Here is a 24428-nt window from a genome sequence, read left to right as displayed (position 1 = left end):
TTGAGAGAAAGCCAAAAGCTGCAGTTCAAGAGGGGCTGGAAAAGGCTCACTAGAAGAAAGCTGGAGCTGCTAAAAGACCTGGGCTTGCAGAAACCTTCCACAGGGATGACCTCGTCCAACGTTCAGCCACACGATTAGAGCTGGGGTAATGCTGAGAAAAACAAAGTCCAGAGCTGCAGCTGGAGTGGGGCTGGAAAGGGGCTGCAAAAGTCCCTGGCAGCTGCCAAGAGACCCAGGCTGGGAGAAATCACTGCTCCAGGTAATCAGTAGGAGACTTCTCTATGGCTTCCCAGGAAAATCAAGGTTATGGCTAAGGAAAAGCAAGCCCCCAGGGGCAGCAGCAGCGGGACGAGGGAGGGCAAAGCGGGGGCCGCAAGGGGCCTCCCCCGGGAGAAAGCCTTCATCAGGGAAACGGCTGGGGGGCTTGGCTAAGGCTCAGCTGGGTCAGGGTCCACAGCAAGAGAAAGTCTAGAGCTCACGTGGGGCTGGAAGGGGATTGCCAAAAGGAAGAGGGGCTGCCAAGAGCGCTGGGCTGGGAAATGAACGTCTCAGAGGGCTTCCCTACAGCTCAGCTGGAAAACGGCTCCGAGGGTCGGGGTCTGGACTGAAAGGAAAGGCTACGCACGCAGCTGGGGTGCGGCTGGCAACGGGCAGCCAAGAGACCTGGGCTGGGAGACACCTTTTGCCAGGAGACGGCTGCGGGGCCCTTCCTCCCGGCCCAGCAGGCAAACGAGGGCTCGGGATGAGCAGCAGAAAGCCTGGTGCTACTGCTGGAGCGAAGCTGGAGAAGGGGCTGTCGCAGGTGAGCAAGGGCTGTCAGGAGCTCTGGGCTGAGAGAACGCTCGGGTGTGAGCAATGGGTTAGGGGTCTTCCCCACAGTCCTTCACAAAAAATAAGAGTCAGGGTTGAGTGAAAGAGAGAGCTTACAGCCGAGCCTGGGCTGGGGCTTCAGCAGCCATGCAGGGGCTACCAAGCGAGCTGGGCTGGGTCCAAGCTTTCATCTGGGCAATGGCTCTGGGGCCTTCTCTGTTGTTCTGCAGGAGAATGAGAGCTAGAGCAAGGGCTAGGGTTAGGGCTGAGGGAGAAAGCCCAGAGCTGCAGCTGGACTGTGGCTGGAAAGGGGCTGCCGAGGGGGGGCTGCCCGGAGACCCGGGCTGGGAGAACTCTTTCATCTGGGTTTCCACACCTGAGGCTCAGCTGGAAAGCGAGAACTAGGGTTAAGGCTGACAAGAAGCAGAAGCCTGGGGTTTCCGTTGGAAGAGAGTTAGAAATGGGCTGCCAAAGATTATTTTAGGTTGCCAAGAGACCCTGGCTGGGAATCATCTTTTGTACAGCAGATCTTGTCAAAAGGTTCAGAAACAAAACTAGGGTCAGGGTAACACTGCTGGAAGGAGAACGCCTACAGATGCAAGCGGAGCAGGGATGGAAGTGGGAAGCAAAGCGAGGGCCTGCGAAGACACCGGGGCTTAGAGAAACCTTTGGTCCGGAGAACGGCTCGGCAGCCTTCTCTGCAGCTTCGCTCGGACAGGGAGTCAGGGTCCAGGGAAAGCCTGGAGCTGCAGACAGAGCGGGGCTGGAAAGGGGCTGCCAAAAGGACGCGGCCAGGAGAGCTGCGCCAGGAGAAGTCTCCGGTCTGCGACACGGCTTCAGGGCCTCATCCACCCATTCCCAGGAGAACGCGGGCTGGGGAAGGACTGAAGGATGGGAGCTGCCACTGGGGTAGGGCTGGAAGGCGGCTGCCAGGACACTCGGGATGGGGGCAATTCTGACCCGTGCAGTGCCTGGGGGTCCTTGTCACAGGCCCAGCAGGAGAACGCGGACGGGGTTTGAGAGACAGCGACTTTTCCATTGAAGGGAACACAAAGACGGTTGCGGTAACAGGCTTCTGCCCTCCTTCACTCAGGTGCAAAGGGAATAGAGCACAGTGACAAACAGCATTTTTTAAAATCAAATGTTTGTTTTCAGGGGCTGGTGCTTTGCTGAGGTTGGCTGAATTTTTACAAGGACAGGTAGAAGATCAAATTTTGCCTTTTTCTGGAACCTCTTCCTCAAACACAACATCCGTTCTTGTTGAAACCTTAGAAGAAAGCCAGCCTAAGGCAGTGCAAAGATTTGCACTGCAAAACAGTGAGAGCTAGACCAGGATTATTCTGACGGCACAGAGGAGCTTCCTCACAGAGAGCACCAACCCTGCCTGAGACTGAATTACATTAAAACGTGTCTTGCAGGAACGAGCTGTAGTCAGACCGGCCCACAAGCCTGACGGTCTCCACAGCCAACGAGCTGAAAGTGTAGCATGCGTCAACAAGCAGCGGAGGACTGTGCCTGCAGGTTACGTATTCCAAGAGCAGGCAACGGGATGGGTCTGCACCTCTCAGCTGATGTCCTACTTGCCTTTCAGGAGACTGCTGGTGGGCTCTCACATCTGAAACTCCAGCTGATTTTGCAGCACATCCCCCCAAAAAGGCTGGGCTAACAGAAGTTCATTGATCACCAAGACACCTGGCAAAAAGGCGTGCTCCATGTGACGTAACACATACACGGGTGAGGATGAGCCACGCAGGGCCAGTTCTCAGGGTCCCAACAGCACAAGCACTTTGGGGGAACTCCTCAGGAGGATGAAACTTTGGTTCGGTTTTGGGCCCCTTGCTACAAGACAGATATTGAGGTGCCAGAGCGCATCCAAAGCAGAGCAACGTGGCTGGGGAGGGGTCTGGAGAACAAGTCCTGCAAGGAGTGACTGAGGGAACTGCGGGTGTTCAGTCTGGAGAGGAGGAGGCTGAGGGGAGACCCTATCGCTCTCTACAACTACGTGAAAGGAGGTTGTAGGAAGGTGGCTGGTGGTCTCTTTTCCCAAGTAACGATGATAGGATGAGAGGAAACCGCCTCAAGTTGTACCAGGGGAGATTCAGATTGGATATTAAGAAAGAATTCTTCATGGAAAAGGTTGTCAAACATTGGAACAGGGAAGTGGTCAAGTCACCAGCCCAGGAAGTGGGAGCCGATGGGATGCATCCCAGAGTCCTGAGGGAATGTGTTTATGTCACTGCCAAGCCACTCCCCATGATATCTGAAAGGTGATGGCAGTCAGGCGAAGACCCTGGTGACTGGAAGCAGGGAAACACTGCGCCCATTTTTAAAAAGGGTGGGAAGGAGGACCCTGGGAACTACCGACCTGTCAGCCTCACCTCTGCGCCTGGGAAGATCATGGAACAGATCCTCCTCGAAGCTATGCTAAGGCACATGGAGGCCAGGGAGGTGATTGGAGACAGCCAGCATGGCTTCACCAAGGGCAAGTCCTGCATGACCAGCCTAGGGGCTGTCCATGATGGCATGACTAGATCAGTGGACAAGGGAAGAGCTATGGATGTGATGTCTGGACTTCTGTAAAGCCTTCGACAAACTCCCTCACAACATCCTTCTCTCTGAAATGGAAAAATACGGATTTGTTGGGTGGACTGCTCGGTGGATAAGAAATTGGTTGGATGGTCGCAACCAGAGGGTAGTGGTCAGTGGCTCGATGTCCAAATGGACGCCGGTGACAGGTGGTGTCTCTCAGGGTCCGTACTGGGACCAGTGCTGTTTAACATTTTCGTCAATGATTTAGTGAGACCGAGTGCACCCTCAGCAAGTTTGCAGGTGACACCAAGCTGAGTGGTGCAGCTGACACACCAGAAGGACGGGATGCCATCCAGAGGGACCTGGACAAGCTCGAGAAGTGGGCCTGCACAAACCTCATGAGGTTCAACAAGGGCAAGTGGAAGGTCCTGCATCTGGTTTGGGGCAACCCCCACTATCAACACAGGCTGGGGGATGAAGGGATGGACACGACCCAGCAGTGTGCGCTGGCAGCCCAGCAGGCCAACCGTGCCCTGGGCTGCATCCCCAGCAGCGTGGGCACAGGGTGAGGGAGGGGGTTCTGCCCCTCTGCCCCGCTCTGCTGAGACCCCCCGGGAGCCCTGCGTCCAGCTCTGGAGCCCTCAGCCCAGGACAGAGCTGGAGCTGGGGGAGCGGGGCCAGAGGAGGCCCCAGCAATGACCCGAGGGCTGGAACCCCTCTGCTGGGAGGAGAGGCTGGGAGAGCTGGGGCTGGGCAGCCTGGGGAGGAGAAGGCTGCAGGGAGACCTCAGAGCAGCTGCCAGTGCCTGGAGGGGGGTTACAAGAAAGATGTGGACAAACTTTTTAGTAGGGCCTGTTGCATTAGGAAAAGGGGTAATGGTTTTAAACTAAGGGAGGGCAGATTTAGAGTAGATATAAGGAAGAAATTTTTTACCATAAGGGTGGTGAGACCCTGGCACAGGTTGCCCAGAGAGGTAGTGGAGGCCCCATCCCTGGAAACGTTCCAGGCCAGGTTGGATGGGGCTCTGAGCACCCTGATCCAGTTGATGTCCCTGCTTGCTGCGGGGGGGTTGGGCTGGATGGCCTCTGAAGGTCCCTTCCACCCCAAAGCATTCTGTGATTCTATGAAGTGTTTAAAAGATGCGTAGACATGGTGCTTAGGGATGGGGTAGTATTAGGTTTATGGTCAGACTCAGTGATCTTTAGGGTCTCTTCCAACCTAATGTGAGCTGGAAACAGTCCCCAAAACCAGTAAGGCACATGGCATCGTCTGGGGCTGCCCCTGCCCTTCCCTTGGTGACACACGCAGCCTTGCCTCAGCCCTTCCTTCTCCCCAGCTCCTGCACGTGCTTCCAAGACACCCACAGGACCACCAGCACGGACAGGCCCCACAGATGGCATCAGACATACAAAGCCCAGGCTGGCATCCCCCCCGCAGCCTTTCACCGACACCCCTCCACGCGTTCCCCGTCCCACTGGGAACAGATGCTCCAGCGGCCCCCCGGCACAGACACACCGAGGCTCTTCAGAAACACAGTTTTATTCACAGCCTTTATCCGAAGCGCAGCTTCCACCTCCTGCAGCGCGGGACGCGGGAGGCAGCCGCTCTGAACGCAGTCCCGCGTTCGCTTCGCCTTCGCTTCCCGGCTCCGCTCTCCCCTCCATCGCTCGGCGCGCCCAGGCCCTGCCCCGTCGGCCGCCGCAGCTCCCGCAGCCAGCTCAGCCCTGGCACTGCCCCAGGCAGGCTCCCCCACCCGGGTCATGTCCCCAGGCTGGTCACCAACAGTCACCAGGGCCACAGCCTCAGACAAAGCAGAGGCCTCAGCATCTGCAGAAACTGATGGCAGCTGCCCAGGAAAGCTCCTTATCCAGCATGGACGAGAATTTTTTCACTTTATTAGAGCACATCCCTGCAGTACAGTGCCATGTTCAGCTGCCTGCGAGAGGCAGCTGGCTTCCTTCTTCAAAGGGGCAGAAAAACTGATTTATCTGCAGAAATAAGCTGCAGGAAGGAAACAACGCGTGCCGTTAAAACAAAAATCCACACCCGCCCATCAGGTCCTCGGAGGCTGCTGATCCTCGTCGGAAGGATGAACAAGAGGGGCACGTGGCTTTCTCCAAGGGAAGAAGGGAGCCCAGCAGGAGCTGGGACTCCCAGAGCAAGCAGTGCTCGCAAGCCACCTCTTGAAGGACAGCGGGCAGCCACAGGTACATGTGGGCACGTCCACCGACGTGCCAGAAACACTGGGGACAGCACACTCAGAAAACCCGCACTCTTTCTTCTCACTTTCTAAGTCGGAACCCCGCAGCGAAGCCCCTCCAAAGCTGCGGCGGCAGAGAGCAGAAGCAGGCAGCAGCCTGGGCGGCAGCCACAGTGAACAGTCCCTTGTGAGTCGCTGGGTGCCACCACACCGCACGTTTCCATCCCGACTTTCAGACCGCAGCGGTGGCAAAACCAAGCCACTCACCACGCTGAGCACGCACACCACATCTCCGTGAAGGGACAGAAACCCAGCGAAGAGACCGCATGCGCTTCTCGGCAGGTCTCTGGGACACTTGTGTCCCAGGCCAGAAGTGAGAGTCCCTCAGCCCTGCTCTGCAGGCACAGCACGCCAGGTACAGCGGTCGCAGTCCGCCTTGCACCACGGCCGAGGCGAGGAGCCCCTCCAGCACCCACTTTCGGTCCGAGGTAACGGCACACTGCCCACCGGGAGCGCTCGGTGACGCGGCAGGCTCACAACACCATCTCACATCACTTCGCCTTGGCAGCCCAGCCTCCCCAGGAGCCAAAAGCCAGCATTTCGAGATTAGCAGCTCTCCCAGCTGCTTCTCCTGCATGGCAGACAAACTCGTTCAGTTCAGGTTCACAGAATCCCAGAATGTTTGGGGTTGGCAGGGCCCTCTGTGGGTCACCCAGCCCAGCCCCCTGCCCAAGCAGGGTCACCCAGAGCAGGCTGCACAGCACCGCGGCCAGGCGGGGCTGGAATATCTCCAGAGAAGGAGACTCCACAGCCTCCCTGGGCAGCCTGGGCCAGGGCTCCGGCACCCTCAGAGGGAAGAAGTTCTTCCTCGGGTTCAGCTGGAGCTTCCTCTGCTTCAGTTTGTGCCCGTTGCCCCTTGTCCTGTCACTGGGCACCACTGGAAAGAGCCTGGCCCCGTCCTCCTGACCCCCACCCTGCAGACATTTAGAGGCATTTCTAAGGTCCCCTCTCAGCCTTCTCTTCTCCAGCCTGAACAAGCCCAGCTCCCTCAGCCTCTCCTCGTAGGAGAGATGCTCCCGTCCCCTCCTCATCCTCGCAGCCCTCTGCTGGACTCTCTCCGGTAGCTCCTCATCTTTCTTGAACTGGGGAGCCCAGCACTGGACACAGGACTCTAGATGAGGCCTCACCAGGGCAGAGCAGAGGGGGAGGAGAACCTCCCTCGACCTGCTGCCCACACTCATCAAAGACCTTCTCGAGGAACAGGAGCCCCACGCTTCAGGCAGGAGATCTCTCTGCTCGTTACAAACCAGAGCAGTGCTCCAGAACAGTGCACCCAGCTCCGCACACCCTCGCTCGTCCCCCAGACTGGGGGGGGGGGACTGGCCCCACTGGAGAGCCACCCTCTCCGGCCTGACCCCGTCTGCCAGCCGCGGCCCCCGCAGCCCCAGGTCCCCTTCCCAGGCGCAGCACAGCGGGTTCAGGCTCCAGGGCGGTGCCAAGGACAAGGTCTCACTGCACGAAGGACCTGAGACAGGCACCAAGAAGCGCCTGACCTCCATCTGCCAGCAGGCTTCTGTGACGCTCCCTTCCAGACGAGGGGTGCAAAGCCTCGCTCACCTCCTCACACCGTGTGGCCTTCCTCTCTCCTCGCTCCCGTAGTTCTGATTACAGAAAGGATCCCTTGAAGACACAGAGCCCAAACGGGCCCAGCGCTCTGCACGCAGCCCCACAGGACAAGGAGGAAGGCAGGAGACGAAGACAACAGGAGACCTGAACAGCCATGCCACAAAATCACCGCTTTCCAGACAAGCAGGTCCGCTCTGCCAAAGTGCTGCGTCTCCCCAGCGTTCGGGCACAGCTTGCAGGAAGCCAGGTTAGTCCGGGGTGCCAGGTCCCGACCGGCGGCCCAGGCCTGCAGCCAGCAGCACGCCAGGCTCGCGGGCGGCAGCTAGCCCAGGGGCAGCCGGGGAGGCTCAGCGCACGCTTGCCGCTCTGCTGCCCCAACATGTCCTCAGCTGCCCCGAGCACGGCTGGCAGAGGTTGAAGTACAGACTGCTGGGAAGACTCGGGTCTCCAGAGAGCGAGCCACCGCTCCCAGGGGCGCAGAGCTACAGGCAGCTCCCGCAGCCACAGCACAAGGGCCCTGCTCGGCCCTTCCGAACACAGGGCAGCAACAAAGGGCATCAGCAACGGGGCAACCACGAGCTTTCAGAAGACTGTCTCAGAATCAAAGGGTCTTGGTCTTTCTTTTCCCCCACGCCACCAACCCCTACGCCAGTGTCAGCGTTGTCCTTGTGCACACCCCGCACTCTGGGGCGGCAGGGACATCCCCACCGCCTCACGCAAGGGGAGGCCGCGCTGCTCCGGCCCTGGCAGCCCGAGAGCGGCTCTGCTCCCCGCCGCCTGCTGTCATCGGGGCAGCAGCCCTTGGCTCAAACGTGGAGGAGCAGTCTCTCCTGCCTGACAACCAACCTTACAGCCTTGAGGAAAGGGGAGAGCAGCCCACAGCCAGTCCCTGCCACGCAGGGATGACACCCAGCCATGTCATCTCTGTATCAGGGTCAGGCGTCACATGGAACCTTTCAGGCCTTTGCAGAGCTGATGCATTGATACTGCTGCTCCAGCAGGAACTCGCAGAATGCCGGTGCCTGGCGCTGGTCAGAGGCACAGGAACAGCGCCAGCACCCCATGGCACGCCGCGTCCCATAGCCTGGAGAGCCTCCTCCACCTGCACACTGTGGTGTGGGGCTGGGGGCTGAGAGACCAGCCTTGGCAAGCGAACACAAACCATTCCCCAAGGAGCAGGGGTGCCTGCGTCTGCCCGAAGACAGCTGGGGGAAATAAGTACCAGCCATTGCTTGCCAAGAGCTCTGCTGCATCGCCCTGCTGCTCCTGCCCTCGTCACTGGGAGCACCACGGAGCAGCAGGTGACAGGCCAGGACGGATGGGCGCTGGCAGGCTCTCCCAGGCAGGGTGGAGCAGAGGTGCCCAGGGCCAGCAGCACCAGCCCGTCAGAGGGGCTCCGGAGCGTTCTCCACCCTCAGCAGCTTTGCTGTTGGCAGGGCAGACAGCAAGCCCGAGGACAACCAAGCACGGCCCAGGCATCAGCCACCCTCCCTACCCGACACATCCACACCGCGGGCCAGCAGCAGGAGAGGACCCACGGGTCCGGCTGGGACAGCCCGAGAGCGGAACTCGGAGCCTGCACCAGCCTCCATCCGCTTGGCTCAACCAGCACGCTCTCCAAGGTGTCGGACAGCAGAAAGAGACACATCTGGGGATATTGGGGACCTAATTTATATAATTTATAAAATATCTGCAGGGTGGGTGTCAGGAGGACACGGCCAGACTCTTTCCAGTGGTGCCCAGCGACAGGACAAGGGGCAACGGGCACAAACTGGAGCAGAGGAAGCTCCAGCTGAACCCGAGGAAGAACTTCTTCCCTCTGAGGGTGACGGAGCCCTGGCCCAGGCTGCCCGGGGAGGCTGTGGAGTCTCCTTCTCTGGAGATATTCCAGCCCCGCCTGGACAAGATCCTGTGCAGCCTGCTCTGGGTGACCCTGCTTGGGCAGGGGGTTGGGCTGGGTGACCCACAGAGGGCCCTGCCAACCCCACCATTCTGGGATTCTGTGATTCTGTGATCTGCAGCCCCCTGGTGCTGTTTGGATCTCGCTGCCTCTCGGTTCCCGGTTCCAGGCAGGGCTGCACAGCCGCGTCTCAGCCGGCAGAGCTACGGGAGCTCGAAGCCCGAGCATCCGTGGTGCAATCCAGAGGGACTCCGGCAGCCACGCTCCTGCGGGCTGCGCGGAGCGGGGGCTCTGCAGAGACATGGCCCCGCCGCCGCATCCGGAGAGCTGCTCCTGCTTGCTCCCAGAGATCTGGGCAGGGGAGAGCAGCGCTGACACGACAACTCCCTGCCACACGCTGAGCGGGCAGAGCTAGGGGAGGGGGAAAGGGAAACATGGCAGCGGCGCAATGCCTCGCTCCCTGCCTCCTCCCAGCCAGCTCCCCCAGGTCGGGTTGGGGGGGCTGCGGGATCCCACAAAGCCTCCTCCCGAAGCCAGCTACTGCTCCCCAGCCCGCTCGGCCGTGGGATGCTCGGCGGGGGAGGCAGCCAGCCCCCTCAGCAGCCCCCCGCCCGCGGCGGGCACGCCAGCAGCCCGCAGCCCCACGCAGCCGGCCACTCTCCCGCAGGGCTGGCGCGCGCGTCTGCCGCTGCTCCATGCGCTCGCTGCGGGGAGCCAGGCCGGACCCCCGCCGCGGCGAGTGGGGCTGCCCCGGGCCCCTCGCCCACCGCCAGCCCCCCACCACGGGCAGGGAATGAACGCACACCCATGCTGGGAGCCTTCCAAGTTAAAAATAGCTCCGGAGAGAAGCCGGAGCGGCGGGGCGAGGGGCTGGGGAGCCTGCGGGCTCGCTGCGAGGCAGCTGCGGCACGCATTTCTCCTGCGCAAGCAGAGGCCGTGGAGAGGCAGCCTCCCGGCTCCGCGCACACAGGTACGCACGGCGAGACCCCTCCAGCATCCCCCCCGTGGCGGCTGCGCTGAGCGGCCGAACGCTCGCCGTCTCGGAGCCGCCCTCGCGCTCCCTGGCCCCGCCGGGATGGGGGCACAGGCCCCGCTCCCCCGAGCGTCGGCACGCACGGCACGGCGAGGGGAGAGAGCAGCGCACGAAGGGTCCGAACGGTCCGGAGTCAGGGAGTGAACAGCCCTCGGGCGATGCACGCGTCCAGGGCATGCGGGCAGAGCACCGCGCCGACGGCCAGCCTCCGGGAGACACTGCCGCGCGCCAAGCAACCTCCTGTTCTGAAAAGATCTTTAAGAAAAGAAGAGGGGGGAATTAACTGTGTTTTCTGTGGGGCCAGGGGAGCCGAGAGCTGTGCTGGTAAGGACACCCAGTGCGCGTGGCAATCCCCTCCACCGAGCCCCCCGGGACGCCCAGCTCCACCACCCTCAGCGGGACAGGCAACAAGGCTCCGAAGGGCCAGCAAGAAGCAGCCACGGTCTCCTTGCCACTTGCTCCATGGGACAAGGAATACGGCGATGCTGCACAGCGTTCCCCCTCCAAAAAGCCTGCTCAGCTCAGCACCAACGCTGCTGCGCCCAAGCCCTCTCAGCACACCCTCGGCCCTGAAGCGACAGCCACGTCGGGGACCCCGGGGAGCCCCTCGGGACTGTGCCGCTGCCTGCGCACAGAGGATGCTCTGTTGGCACCCAGCAAGCAAGGGAGCACACGCAGCCTGCACGCAGCCTCCGGTAACGCAGCGCCAGTCAGCTGGGCTTCGTGACTCTCATGACAAGCTCACGTGGCAAAACCAGCAATAGCTCCTTTTTGGAGAGTTTTCAAACGCAGCTCCTAACCCAAGACCACAACCACAGTGACATTCAGAGCTGCACAGTGCCACGGCGCTGAGAACCGAGGGCTCGCTTTGACTCCAGCGAGCACAGCAGCAAGCAGGGACCAACAGCACAAGGAGAGAAAGCTGCAGAAGGGCTGGAAACGCCTTCGGTTTTGTTCAGCGAAGGCCCATCGCGAAATGCAAAGCCGTGCCTGGCCAGCCAGCACACACGGGGACGTGGCACTCCAGCTTGGTGCTACAGAGAGGGAAACCAGCTCTGAGCTCACCCTAAAACGCGCTTCTCTCATCGCCTTCATAGACAGCTCAAAATAAGCGGACACACCGCTCCCGAGCGGCACTGGGGGTTGAGAGGTGGCCGTCCCCACGCGGACATGCACCCAGCACCAGCTGTATGCCCGTCCCCATCGCGGGGATGCACCCAGCGCCAGCTGTACGCCCGTCCCCGCCACAGGGATGCACCCAGTGCCAGCTGTACGCCCGCAGCGATGCACCCAGCGCCAGCTGTACGCCTGTCCCCATCGCAGAGATGCACCCAGCGCCAGCCGTACGCCCGTCCCCATCGCAGAGATGCACCCAGCGCCAGCTGTACGCCCGTCCCCACGCGGGGATGCACCCAGCGCCAGCCGTACGCCCGCAGCGATGCACCCAGCGCCAGCCGTACGCCCGTCCCCATCGCAGAGATGCACCCAGCGCCAGCCGTACGCCCGCAGCGATGCACCCAGCGCCAGCCGTACGCCCATCCCACACGACGCTGCCCTGGTGTGTATGAGCTGCCAGGAGCGAGACAGGTTTCTCAAGCCTGCGCCTGTTGTCTGCTGATCAGCAGGCCAAAAGTCTCACTCCAAAGAGTTGCTCACAAGCCCCAGGTCGTGGATTTTAATCCTCAACATCAGCAAGGCAAAAAACCAGAGGAAAAATAAAACAAATCTCTGTGGCGGCTCAGTACCTATGCAGACAAGGCAGAAAGACAGGAGGTCGGCCAAGCCTGCCCGGCCTCGCAGCTGGCACCCAGCAGGCTGGGCTCCCGCGGCAGCAGGCCCCTGGCCACCCTCGGCGGTCCCGAAGGCCAGGGTTTCATGGGCGAGGGTGTGCTGGTGCGTGCGTGGAGATGGGCAGCACTCCTGGGCACGCAGGGGCCTGCAGCAGCTCCCTGCAGGGCAGCCCCCACCAGCACGAGCCGCGTGCCCTGGCCAGGGCATCGCCAGCTCAAGCTCCACGTCAGCAAAGCCCATCGCACTGATGCGGCGTTTGCCAGACCTCTCCTCCCCATAAACACAGATACGCTCCGGTGTGGCATCTGACCCAGGCCAAATTAACTGCCCTGTCTGCCACATCTTAACAAGGCATCTCTCCATCACCAGTGCCAAGTTACCCCTCTGCTTGCCCACCAGCCCCGGCATGTTGACCAGTAAGCCAACAAGGCAGGATGTGAATGGTGTGCGCAGGGAAGAGGCCATCCCAGTGGCCACAAAGCCTTCCCGCCCCTCCCATCACACTCCCAGCACTTAATTTCCTACTTTAAAATAGGGGAAAACGCAGTATCTGCACCCACGTGCTGCAGGAGAGTCCCGAGTTCAAGGGGCAGCGGGCACAAACTGGAGCAGAGGAAGCTCCAGCTGAACCCGAGGAAGAACTTCTTCCCTCTGAGGGTGCCGGAGCCCTGGCCCAGGCTGCCCAGAGGGGCTGTGGAGTCTCCTTCTCTGGAGATATTCCAGCCCCGCCTGGCCGCGGTGCTGTGCAGCCTGCTCTGGGTGACCCTGCTTGGGCCGGGGGTTGGGCTGGGTGACCCACAGAGGGCCCTGCCAACCCCTGCCATGCTGTGGTTCTGTGAGTTGCTCAGGCCAATAAAGCCGACGGCAGACTGCCGCTCCCACAGCCTCCCCGCTGCAGGAGGACGCAGGCAGCTCGCAGCCGCCCTGCTCGCCCGCCGGCAGCCAGCAGCACGCTCCTCATCGGGGCAGCTCAGCACAGCCGCACGACCAGCTTGCCAGCAGCCGAAGAGAGGCCTGGTGGGCAACTCCTCTTCCTCAGCCCGGGACTGTGCACCCGACCTGCTGCTCCTCAAGGCAGGGGAGAACCTGCTGAGGCTGCCACGGAGACAGCCCAAAGCCTCGCGAAGGAGTGACAGCACAACCCCAGTGACATTTTAGATGGAAACGGGCAAAGTAGCTCCGAGGACACACTCTTGGTGCTAGCAGCAGGCTCTCCTCTCCGAAGTGCCTGGCTGTTACCTCTGGGCAAAGATGGGATCACGGGCTCAGCTCCTGCTGGCTTCCTGGACCAGTGGTCATGAGGAGCCAGGCTTCCCAGTAGCATAAGAAAAGCCTCTTCCGAATTACTGGGCCTGTGGGAGCACAGGGGTTACTGCCAGCCGCTTCAGAGGCCTCTTGTGACAGGGCAGACCATCCAGCTGCTCTCCAGCTGTCAGGAGGGATACAGACGCTTCAGCAGAAACCAGCACCCTGCACGCTTTCCTGCTGCCTTTTATTTCTCACACACAAGCACTCGGAACTTCACACAGCCGCCCAAGTCCATCCTCAAGGTCACCAGCCCTGTAAAGATGCCACCAGGCACATAATTTAGCCCAGAGCATCTTTATTAGTACAAAAGGTGTACAAAAGCCAGCTCAACTGGTAGACCTTGACAGCCAGTCAATCCAAAGAACCTTTTATAGGGTTACTGCTTGAGAGCTATGCTCCAAAGAGCCCCGAACTCCAGCTGCCCCAAGGCAGACGGCCAAAAAACGAGATGGCATTCCTGAAAGCACAGATCTTCCCCTCTTGCTGCTGTTAATACCCTGTACAGCGAACTCAAGCTGTCAGAAAACAGCTTTGCCACACTGCAGACCGCTCCTCAAATGCAATCAGAGCCCTTTGTGCCTCTATTTTCCAACTGCAGAATGGGGATAAAAATCAGCCTTCACAGCAAGGCTACTGAGAGGATGAACGAGCACTTGCAATGCACCTCAAGACTTGGTCATAGACACATACGAGGAGCACATCTGACACTGAGAGCAGATTTCCTGCTGGGACGGCACGGCAACACCAGCCACCGCTCCAAATGGGGCCGGAGACCCCCCTGCAGAGCCCGCTCCTGCTGAAATTCATTCCTTCGGGCGTTTCCGTCAGCGTTCTCCAGCTGCAGCTCCGCCGCAGAGCTCCATGGCGGAGCGCCTTCGCCCCCGCCAGCCACCCAGCTGGCGTCCCCACGCCCCCGTTCGCCGCCCTTACCTGCCGGCTTTCAGTTATTCCTGTTGCCCTCTTCAATAACCACAGTGAAGTAAAGGGCGAACAAGCTTTGTGCCCTCCTGCCAGCCGGCCCCGCGTTCATCCAGTGACCAGCCCATGGGAACATGCCTCAGAAACACACTCCAGCCAGGAGCCGAATGCGACGTGGCCAAGCCACCAGCAGCTCGGCCACAAGAGCACAGTCAGCGTCCTCAGCATTTCCAGGGCCTCGCAAGCAGGATGGACACCGCTGCTCTGCCAAATGCCTCGTCTGCGTACCGGCGGCGGAGCGGGGAGGGCGTACGGCGCACGAAGCGAGCACACAGCCACAGAATCACAGAATGATCGGGGTTGGCAGGGGTGACCTCTGTGGGTCACCCAGCCCCACCCCCTGCCCAAGCAGGGTCACCCAGAGCAGGCTGCACAGCACCGTGGCCAGGCGGGGCTGGAATATCTCCAGAGAAGGAGACTCCACAGCCTCCCTGGGCAGCCTGGGCCAGGGCTCCAGCACCCTCAGAGGGAAGAAGTTCTTCCTCGGGTTCAGCTGGAGCTTCCTCTGCTTCAGTTTGTGCCCGCTGCCCCTTGTCCTGTCGCTGGGCAAGGCCAGCCTTGCTTTGCCCACCACGGCCACACCTCATGCCGCAGTTCTTGAGCGCAGGCACTGCCGGCTGAGCCCAAGCTCCATCCTGGCGTGTGCCAAGGGAGCAACTCTCCCCGGGCCAGGCAGCACTGCCATCCCCGTCCCAGGGGTCTCAAAACCCTGGTGACAAAGGAAGCTCAGCTCAGTCTGTGATCTCTCACACACAGTAAAGGTTGGAGGGGGAGCAGAAGGGACCTCCAGGAGCAAAAGGACATGTTGCTACACTCCTCGCTCCCCAAGTACAGGACTTCTCCACCAGCAGCTTACTGAGGTCACCCGCTCGGCGCTGCCCTGTTGGCGAGGAGGGCCTGCACCCACACAGGCTGCACCCCGGCCACCCCACCCAGGAGAAGGCAGAAAGGCTGGCCGGCAAGACCCCGACCTGCGGCAGCGCCAGGCACTGGGGGAGCCACGCTGTTCCTCAGCACCCAGCAAGGCAACACCCCAAACAGCCACAGCCCCAGAGTTTTCCGAAAGCTGTGGTGAGGTCCCACAGCTCACGGCATCTGTTCTGCCTGTGCATCCTACCAGAGACCAGCAAACCTCGGCCCAAAATAGCAACAGACGGGAATCTGCTGCTCTCCAGGCCTGAGAACTTGCATGCTGAAGCATCAGACCTGCTTCCCAAGCATCTAAAGAACAGGGAGAGAAAGCAAAACGTAGCCAACTCTCCTGATGCAACACAGAGCAGAGCATCCTCGACAAGCAGTGCTGCCACCCCACAGTCCTCGGGTCCCCACCCCTACAGACACCTCCACCCCAGCTGCTCTGCCCTGCAAGGACTGTAACTCCCTGACCTTCACCTCCAAGGGCTTCCAGTTTATCCTGAATGTAACTTTCCCAGATACAAGTTGTCCGCACTGTCAGCTGAAGCTGCTTTGAAGAACAACCGCCAGAGTTCAACCAGCATCTGTACGGAGACATTCTTCTCAGTCACCTCAATGCTTCCCTGCATTTGTGTCTTTTACACCTCTCCAAGAAACACTCCAGCATGGGAGGGGGAGAGAAGTGCCAGAAAGAAATTCGTCGATGCCTCACATGCAGGTGCTCGGAGTTCAGCAATGCCAGGTTTGGTTCCCTCCTCAGCTACAGGCGATTCTTCAACACCCTTGGGTAGCCTTTTCGAACAGCGAGCGCCCAAAGTCCTGCCCAGACACGCTGCAAGTAAAACGCTTCCAAAAGCAGATATGGAGAGGTAGCCCCTTCTTGTCCCAGCCCATACCGCCCGTCAGCCAGAGGCCAGCGCGGAGAGCAGTGGGGAGAGCAGCAGCCTCGCCGGGCCGGGGGTCCGCACCTGCACAAGCAGGGAGCAGCCCACTCCCGCCAGAGCACGCCCGAGCTCCGTCCCCAAGGCTGGCCGCAGAGCACCGGCTCTGCAGCGTCCCGCTTGCTGAGCGGAGCTGGGACCTCAGCGCACACCAAGCCCTTCAACCAACGCTCAGGCAGAGCTGCTACGGGTGTCTCCTGGAGCCAGGCTGTGCTCATTGAGGGCACAGGCACAGCAGACACTCACCACGTCCAGGACCCTCCTGGCCAAAAAGCACTGTCTTCACGGGGCCAGCTAGCCAGCGGGCAAGCTCGTGGCATCAGCCGCACCAAACTACCAAGAGACTCCCGTCCCTGCTTGCCTGGCAGGCCTACAGACATCAGCCTCCATTGACCTGCAGCAACATGAAGGCCAGGCAAGCAAACTCTGGACACAACAGCAAAGCACGGGGCCCTCAGACCCACGTCCTGACCTGACTCATACTGCACGTACCTGTCAGAAGTCCACGCCACCCTGGTTACCACATCTCCTCTCCCTCAGTACTTGGGCGAGCCACTCATTTTCTGACCCCTTGTCCTTCCTACAGCAGATGTCTCTGGAGGAATTAGCATGCAACCAGGTCCAGAAATCCACTTCTGCTCTGTGTCAGACATCTCCCTCTCCCAGCTTGGGGTGGCAGAAGGAGCAAGAGGTGGAGCTGGATCCACAAAAGGGTTTAGGAGCACTGTCCAGAACTCCTCAGCCCTGATGTCACGCTCCGCTCAGCAGAGCAGCCAGTGGAGAGCCAGTGTAGAAACCAGAACACAGCACCTGCAGACAGCCACATCTCCACACACAGTGCATTCTGCCCTGCCAGATGTGGGCACAGCTGTACCTATTCAAACCCACACGGCCTGCAAGCCTGCAGAGCCACATCTCGCTACAGGGCTCCAGGAGAGGCCACTCGTGTTGAAACTGCAGCTGCTAAAGCTTCTGAGAGCCTGTGCCCATAGTGACCCACTCCTGCCTTTCCCTTCCAGCTTCAGGACCCTGGTCCTCGCTCTCAAAGCACAATACGGGACTGGCCTGACTCCAAAACAGTGATGTTCTTCTCAGTCAGAAATTCTCACCCTCGGGAGCAAGGAGGTGGAGCAGTCACCGTGGCTGGCCCACAAATCTGTAACCACTTCTCTGCACAAATCAGGGTAACCACAAACCTCTGCACCTCCACAGTAAGCGCAAGCCCTGCTTCAGGCAGCCTCCCCACACCACCACCGCGCAGCGAACAAACAGAGCACAGTCTGCTGTCTGCGGTGGAGGAGAGAAACCTGCCTTTATGTATGCACAAAAGTGCATGCCGGGAAAAGCTCAGATACCCTGGTGAGGGGCACCCTACGGGGACTGAGAAAGATCACTGAGAAACAGGGCTCTGCTTGCCCTAAAGCAACAAGCAGAGAAGCATACAAAGAGGAGCAGTACGCCATGCGTCCCCACAGCCCACTGCTCTCCTTGCCAGGCTCAGCGAGCCCAGGCTACAGCAAGGACACACCACGCACGTACCGAGAAGCCATCAACAGCAAACGGCGCGCTCCGCTCTGCTCCTCAATTAACAGACACCTAACATGAAGCTTCCTTTTATCTGAAGTACGTTTTGCGTTCAACCACAGCGGATGAGGAGTCCGGGGTTCAAGGCGCCCCGTGCACAGGACCTAGAGAACTCAAGGCAGTGAGCTCACACAGAACTAGTGGCTTTCACAGCACGTCTGTAGCAAAGCACTAACGTTTATTCTTGTTTCTAGGACCAACTTTAATTCTGCCTCGATGCACATATATAACAAGGCATTAATGCTTCTTAAAGAACCAGTACTTCACCTGCCTCTACGTCGAAGTGAAAGCCCCCCACAGCTCTGCACCACCCTCCTTCCTGCGCGTAGCTCCCCAGCACATTGCTAACACTGGAATTCACCTTCAAAGGTAGCCAGGGAGCATAAATTCAAGTGCACAATGAAAACCAGACTTAGTTATCTAATTACCCTCAAGACTTCTGAAGAGAGGTCTAACAACGGGAATTTTTTTGAAGGAAACTCAACTATGTCCACGTAACAAATGTCTGTTTCTAACGCAATACAGTGGGACCAAAATTCTCAGCAGCGGCTGCTGACCTGGAGGGCCTGGTAGCTGAAGTCCTTCAATCAGCTAAAGTCCTGCTTCTGCCTTCAAAGAAATGCAAATGAGACACCTCCTGGGGAAGGCCTGGGGGCCTTACAGCCCAGGGAGTTTTAGCAACCCTCCGAGCAGTAAGTGCTGCGGTTCCTATGCCCCCAGGCACGGCTGCGCTTCCCCACCAGGCGCTCACCCAGGCTTTTGGCCTGGGGTCCCTCGCAGCACGCTCCTGCCCTTCCCACCTACGCTCCCGCGCAAGGGCTCCCAGGCTGCAACCCAAACATGTTTTTCAGGACGGAACAACCTCGTCCCTCCACTCCCCACCTCTCCCTCCCTTGCAGTAACGTGCACGTTAGTAGGGACATGCAGCCAGGTCACGGGGCCGGCTCAGCACCAGCCTGACCCCAGGTACTGCCTCCTTTTGCTCTAAAGCAAAGCAGGGCTCCGTAGATCCCACATTTAGGAAACACAAATACTCTGCAAATTGACGCTGACAAGCGTAGCTTTACGCTGCTTTTGGCAGTCACTCCAAAAGGAAGCAACGAGGTACCTGCATTTCAACCCAGACTTCCCGTAACAACTGAGCCAAAGCATCCGAAAGCTTCACCAGAAGAGATCTAAACTTCACCTCACCAGTTAAAACAGAAATTTAAAAAAAACAAAAACAAAACAACAACAAAACACCCCGCACCCCCCCTACCCCTCCCCAAAACAACAAACCAGATAATACTGCCGATACCAGTGCGACACTGGGGCTGCACAAAGCCAGGGCACCGGCAGCACTGCAGACGACAGGCTCTGCCTCCTAGGACCGACGTTAACAGCATCGCCATCGACTGCCCCGGAGCAGCATCCCTGACACGGAAACTGGGGCTGGAGAATGCGACGTGCACGCCACGGCCAAGCCAACATCTCCTCGTCAGGCCAGCACCCACACCCCTCCATCCAGAGCCGGCGCACCTCGGCAAGCACACTGCCAGCGCCCACCGACTGCGGACCGGGACTCGGCTCCCACACTTCTCACTTTCTTTTCTGGACTGAAAAGACTGTTTCGCTCCTGTTAGAGCCGGATTTGTAGTGGCTGCTCACAGGCTGGGAATCCCCCAGAGGCACCAGGCTGCAGCAGCGAACAGCGTGCACCCCTTAACCCCACGGCAGCGTTTCCTCCGCAGGGGCAAAGTCCTCACACATAGGATGGGCCAAGCGCTCCACTGAGCCCCTCGGTGCCACCGCCACCAAGGCCCCCAGCTCCACTCCGAGCACTGGGCCTGGGGCGGCGTAGGGCAGGAGCCCTACACCCAGGCACCAAACTCTCGCAGCTTTCAGCCGACTTCCCGTGGAGCCAAGCGTGCTCAGCGCTCCTCGGAGCACAGCCACCACCTTTCACCTCGCAGGGACCTGCCTCGAACATTAAAGCCCTGCCACAGCGTCCCAGGTATTTCCTATTTCTTAGGCCGACTGGACACATCCAACATAACAATGCTAAAAATTAATAGCCACGTATTGGCAGATTGCTAGGCTGCATACCAGATTTTCCCATATAAGGGAAAGTTGAAGGCATTGTCCTATCACACGGAAAACATGCTGCACCAGCCTGAGATATCAGAAAGCAAAATCAGAGCCTCCTCGGGTCGGTGGCTGACACCCCCCGCACCACGTTTTCCCCTTTTGCAGGCAGTTTGGTCGGCTTCCCCCAGCCCCGCTCCTTCCCACGGCTCCCGGAGGCTGGCTGGGACAGAGCTGCTGCGCAGGGGCCCTGCGCTTCCCCAGGGGATTCTGGTGCCACGGTGCCCTCGCTCCCAGCGTGAAGCATACCTCTGCTTTCATTTATTTTAGGGTGCAAGAACCCACCACACAAACCCTGCGCGCTGTCCCCAGCGCTCTGCCCGCAGCAAACACTGCTACTCAGCTACGCACAGACCGCTCACCCTGACCACCGTCTCTCACAGAATCACAGCATGGTCGGGGTCGGCAGGGACCTCTGTGGGTCACCTAGTCCAACCCCCCTGCCAAAGCAGGGCCCCCAGCAGCAGCTCTGCCCCTGCTTTCTCCGACCAGGGTGAAGTCACCAACGCCAGAGCTGGACCAACCCCACTGTCCCAGGCAGCAAACTGAGGACGAGCCAGGAGAAACGCTTTCACCGCTCCTCACGGGAGCAATGCAAACCAGCCCCCTCAGCCGCCCCGAAGCGCAGTCAGACATCCCACCGCCACGCTCGTGTCTCTAAGCCAATTTCAGAGAAGTTCTCCAGGCACGTGCCTGCTTTCCAGACCCAACACACCAACTCCACACGCCCGCACCAAGGGCTCGCTGGCAGCACCGGGCTGACCAACCCGCTCTCCTCCTTTGCAAGGGCACGCTGCTGCGCGCTGATGTGCACGATACCAGCTCTTATCTCTGCAAACCCAAGACAGGCCAGGACACCGCAGCTTCAGACCAAAAACAAAGGCCTGCTCCGGCAGCCAAGCGCTCAGCCTTGCCTTCTCGCAGAAAACAGTTCACTTGCTTGTGCAAACCCCTCTTGAAATAACACAGACCTTTAAAGTGAAACACTTTGTATTATCCACCTGTAAAAGTCCATGTCTTTGGAGAAGCTCTTGAGAAAATATTAAAGCTCGCTCAAGCAAGACTAAATCATGAAAATTACAGAGATTACACTTCTAGGCGGGGAGAAAAAGGCAGAGATCTGCTTCCCGTTAAAGAAATACGGTAAAAAGCAGTCAGGAAAAGAAGACATTCCTGCGAGAGCCTCCTCAACGAAGCCACTAGGAACCAACAGACCCCCAAAACACCGCACTGACCATCGGGCTAACGCTGGCACGCCCAGGGCAGCTGCCCAAAGACCAGCAGCCGCTCTCCCGAAGGCCACCAGGCAGGCCAGCGGAGGGACAGGGAACCTTAAGCCATTAGAAGGGCACATGCTACCAGCCCAGGCAGCAGCGCTCGGAGCAAGGCACTGAGGGGCCCCGGCAGCACCTTCCGCAAGAGACACGCATTATTCACACGCCGCAAGCACTGCAGAACAGCACTAGAGCTGCCTTCGTTCCCTGCATTCGCCCAGGTAGTGTCTGACACACCCGTAGGAGCCCGCAAAAGGGGCTGCAACCCCCTTCTCAGCAACAGGGCAACCAGCACTTCTGCTCAGAGGAGCGAGACAACAGCCACGACTACGGGACGGGCTTCAAACTGCTCACGAGTGAAACCGAACCGAGATCAGTCTTTCTCCAAGCCCTCTCTTTGGCTTTTATTTGAAGAATAATAATCACAGAATCCCAGCATGGCAGGGGCTGGCAGGGCCCTCTGTGGGTCCCCCAGCCCAACCCCCTGCCCAAGCAGGGTCACCCAGAGCAGGCTGCACAGCACCGCGGCCAGGCGGGGCTGGAATATCTCCAGAGAAGGAGACTCCACAGCCTCCCTGGGCAGCCTGGGCCAGGGCTCCGGCACCCTCAGAGGGAAGAAGTCCTTCCTCGGGTTCAGCTGGAGCTTCCTCGGCTTCAGTTTGTGCCCGTTGCCCCTTGTCCTGTCGCTGGGCACCACTGGAAAGAGTCTGGCCCCGTCCTCCTGACACCCACCCTGCAGATATTTATAAATACACGCTTTCGGTTCTGCTACACAATTTTTGACGTTTTGACAGGCTGCAACCCTGCTAGTTATCACGCTTTACAGCTTGCAGCACTCAAGGGGCAACATTCAACCCACCTCAGCCCACCGCTGCTGCACGCATCCCAGCTCCACAGCGAAGGGACTCAGCAGCATGCCCAGAGCTCCTGAAGGACACGCACATTCAGGCAGCCGTACCAGTTCGGAGACGATGGGCAGAACTACCTTTCCAACAGCAAGCAGACAACAACATTCAGCTTTGTAGTGGACGAGGAATCAAATTTCCGCTGAACAAGTGGGAAAGAAACCCAGTGGCAGCCCCAAACAACCACCAACCGAGTTGGAGGCCAGAAGCCTCGAGAGAAATAAGCTATTTGCCCCAGGAAGAACTCACTCGCAGAGCAAAAATACGCCGTTACAGCTTCACACTTCAACAGCTGGACCAAAGCAAGAGTTTCTCTGCAAGGCAGCACAGCAGAGCTCCCACGTGAACGAGGTAAACAGAGGGCGAGGAGAGGCAAGGCGGGCACCCATCCCTGCGCCGTCACCCGACCAGGGCCCAAAAGCAACACCAACACTTCACGGCGGGGAAAACCCTCAGAAAGCTCAGCGTTCCCCCTCCCCTGGCAACACGCGGACCCAGCTGGCCCCACACCAGTTAAAAAGACGCGGGCGGCGCTAGCTGCCAAACACGCGCAGCCCGGCAAGCGAGGGGGTCGGGGATAACCACCCAGCGCCCACGAACACATCAGCCTGCCGCCGAGGAGCCCTGGGCCAGGGGCTGCGGAGGGGGGCTGGAGACCCCTGCCCAGACCTCCCGCACACTCCGCACAGCCGCAGCGAACCGCTGCCGCCGCCGCTCTCCCCTCGTCCCCCGAGCCCGTTTGCCGCGTTTTCCAAGGTAAACAACGGGAAAGCCTGAGCTGTTGGGTGAAAGCACCCCAGACCACTGCACATAAACCAAGCAGCGACACGACGGAGCGGCTCTGCCACGCCGGCGGCGCGGCAGGCGGCCGAGCCGACCCAAGCTCTCCGGGCGTCGAGGCAGCCGGCCTGGCCTCCGCCGTCCCCGGCTCCGCCGCGAGCTCCGCGCAGTTGTCGGGAGGGCAAATCGCTACGGAGAGAAAGCGCTGGCTGCGGCGAGGCGGGCGCGCAGCGGGCAGCGACCCTGGCACGCCATCGCCCTTCGTCTTGGCATAGCCTCCTCGCACGGCGGGCGCCCGCGAAGCCGGCGGGCCGGGGCTGGGACCCGCCGCCATCGCCAGCCCCCGCCACCGGTGGGAACCGCAGCACGCAGCCCCCAGATGCGGCGGGGCCTGCGGCGCGGGCCAGACGTGACCGCGACGCCTCTCCGTTGCGACATGGCCGCAATGTCACGACACATCCCCGTCTGCCCGGCGGGCCGGGAGCCGAGGGACCGGCCCTTCCCTCGCACCCCCCCGCCGCCCTTGCCGGGAGCCCCGCGCCCCGGGGACCCGCCGCTCCCCGCCCGCCCGGTTTAAAGACTCCAATGATGGATTCTCTGGAGCGCTGCGCCCCGCAGCTTCCCCCCCCCCCTCCTCCCCTCCCCGGCCGGGAGGAGCCTCCGCGCCGCGCGGGGGGAGCCCAGCCCGCCCCCGGCCCCCCGCACGCCCCGGCTGCCGGCCCGGGGCCGCCTAGGCCCGGCCTCCCCCGCGCCCGCCGGGCCGGCCAGACCCGCCGCGGCCCCCGCGCTGCCGCCCGCCCCGGGGCAGGGGAGAGCGGCGAGCAGGAACCCGCGGCGCCGGCCCGGCCCCGCCGCCCGCCGGAGCCATGACAGGGCCGGCGGCCGCCCCGGCCCCGCCGCCCGCCCCGCGGCCCGCGCCGCCGCCGAGTCCATTCATAGCGCCGCCCCGCCGCCGGCCCCCGCCCCGCCGCCGCCCCCCCCCCCGGCCCCGCCGGGCGGCCGAACCCAAAACTTCGGGGCAGAACTTACCTAAAATGGCTCCTCGGCCGCCCAAATACAAACAGCTATTATTTGGTGAAGTTTAGCCCAGCACCCTGCAAGGACACCCTAACCTCGCCCGGGCACGCCCCCGCCCCGCGCCCATTGGCCGCCCGCCGCCGCGCGCCGGCGCCCATTGGCGGGCCGGGCCGTCAGCCGCGCGGCGCCCGCGCCAAGCTTGGCTGCAGCGCACCCGCCGCTCGCTCCATTGTGCTCCTGTTTGCACCGATGAGAGCGCGGCGCCGATTGGCCGCGCCGCCGCCCCCGCGCGCCGCCCCCCGCGCGCCGCCGCCCCGCCCGCGCCCTCCACGTCTGCGCCCGCCGCTCGTTCCCCGGATGTGAACCGGCCCCCGGGGCCCGCGCCCCCGCCCCGACCCCCGGCCCCGGCCCCCGCGGGCACCCCCCGCCCCGCCCCGCCCCGCCCCGCCCCGCCGCGCTCCCCTCAGGCCCGAGGCCTCACGAGGTGCGAAGGTGCCCGGGGACGGGGAGGCCCTGGGCTGGGAGCAGGCCGCGAGGCCCGGGCCCAGGTCACGGCGGGGGAGCCTGCCGAGGCGGGCGGCCTGCTGGGGCCCGGGCAGCCGGGCCGCGGCCCCTCCTCGGGCCCAGCAGCACCCCGCCTCGGTGGCCGCAGCTCAGCCCGGGAGGGGGAGCGGGGCTGGTGCAGGGATGCTCTGAGCAAGTCAGCTCCGGCA

General features: G+C 61.1%; 1 protein-coding gene across 6 annotated transcripts in view; it reads right to left on the bottom strand.

Moving 5' to 3' along the window:
• The window catches only part of CHD6 (chromodomain helicase DNA binding protein 6), a 95541-nt gene extending 71725 nt beyond the window's left edge, over positions 1 to 23816 (bottom strand). For all 6 annotated transcript variants that reach the window (XM_075438910.1, XM_075438915.1, XM_075438913.1 and 3 more), the window contains exon 1: positions 23728 to 23816. The gene's annotated coding sequence lies outside the window, so the exon portion shown is untranslated. The remainder of the gene's footprint in view (positions 1 to 23727) is intronic.
• Positions 23817 to 24428: the final 612 nt, after the last annotated feature.

This window comes from Opisthocomus hoazin, chromosome 18 (assembly GCF_030867145.1).
Source record: "Opisthocomus hoazin isolate bOpiHoa1 chromosome 18, bOpiHoa1.hap1, whole genome shotgun sequence".
In the NCBI taxonomy this organism is placed as follows: domain Eukaryota; kingdom Metazoa; phylum Chordata; class Aves; order Opisthocomiformes; family Opisthocomidae; genus Opisthocomus; species Opisthocomus hoazin.
Note: the sequence above shows the minus strand (reverse complement) of the source record. Positions and strands in the feature narration are given on the sequence as shown.